Below are 1,341 nucleotides of genomic sequence, written 5' to 3'. Positions count from 1 at the left end.
TTGCTGCACCAGCAAAGGTAGCTCATTATTGCCCAATTGAGGGCTGTCAATAGACAAATTGTAAGTCTTTACTATGATGTACTTAATTATATTCCATAATAGTATCTCAATCTACCAAGAAGACCTGGCAGGGGCAGGGGTAAGGGAAGGAGGCCAAGACCCCAAGTTGGAACAAAAAATTATAACTTTTATTAACTACATGTATCATAACTTTATTATAATAACAGATGTAGACATAATAATAAAATAATCAAAATGTCAATAAAAAATGCACCAGCGTTAAGCCAAGATTACAATACATTAGCAATGCACAGTGTTTGACAAGACAAAAATGCTCCAATGCTTTAGTTTCTATTAATATTCCTAGGAGAAAAATACACATTATTATCATAATGCATGATTTACGAAATAAATAATACCTAAGTAGCCATTAACGTGGACATATTGATTACGTACATGAACATGCACAGTGTTGTCATTCATAATCTACAAAAAAATAAAGACAATCATCTTTTAATTTGCTTACTAATTCTATACTGAATTAAGATTTTTTATGAGACTTGCATTGAGCAAATTCATATAAATATAGAACACATGAATACTTTCCAATGTGCAAACAATTGTTGTTTGTTAATGAGAACATGCATGCACATAATATTATTATAATAAACTAACAATCATCAACGAAAGATACGCTGGCAAACAATAATTTATAGTGAGAGTACTTACTGTGGCCATGCTTATAATGACATACCCATCAAACGAATATAGATGTAACCTTGAATCATACCCTATAACAAAATACATAAGATACTTTGGAATCTCACAATATTTAATCTTACTACATATTCCATTCCTTAGACTACAGTAATGTAAAACCTATGCAGGCACCTCCTGCAGTGTGATAAAAGTACTCATTAAGGACCTACAATAAAACATTAAGTTCCATTTAATAATGAAATAAATTTAGTTACAACAATCGAAATCCAGAACTACCTTTAATTATTATTGCACATTACAATATCAAGCAATGAAAATATTGCTGAATCATCAAATCCTTTCCAGCTGTCATTACCTGTAAAGCATAGTAACATAAACACATCAAATGCAAGCAATGTAAACACGTGGGCTAATAACAATAGTACAAACAGTAATGGTGAACAAACTTTATTACCAATCACATGGAACTTTTGTATTCCTTGTAACTCCATTATAGTACATATGTACTTACAACAATATTTTTTTGTTAATGTGAACATGCACATATTTACAACAATCATCAACAAAAGATGCGCAACATCAGCTGGCAAGCATTTAACATGCGTACAGCATTGATGGCAG

At 31.2% G+C, this 1,341-nt stretch overlaps 1 long non-coding RNA gene across 1 annotated transcript; it reads right to left on the bottom strand.

Annotated features, from left to right (window-relative positions):
- Positions 1–242: 242 nt before the first annotated feature.
- On the bottom strand, positions 243–917 carry LOC109580397 (uncharacterized). The gene is made up of 4 exons (XR_002184222.1): positions 843–917; positions 730–791; positions 420–486; positions 243–363 (listed from the first exon to the last, which is right to left on the bottom strand). It is a non-coding gene; the product is annotated as an uncharacterized LOC109580397 (long non-coding RNA).
- Between the last annotated feature and the right edge of the window lie 424 nt (positions 918–1,341).

Source organism: Amphimedon queenslandica, unplaced genomic scaffold (genome assembly GCF_000090795.2).
Source record: "Amphimedon queenslandica unplaced genomic scaffold, v1.1 AMPQUscaffold_13494, whole genome shotgun sequence".
NCBI classification, from domain to species: Eukaryota; Metazoa; Porifera; class Demospongiae; order Haplosclerida; family Niphatidae; genus Amphimedon; species Amphimedon queenslandica.
Note: the sequence above shows the minus strand (reverse complement) of the source record. Positions and strands in the feature narration are given on the sequence as shown.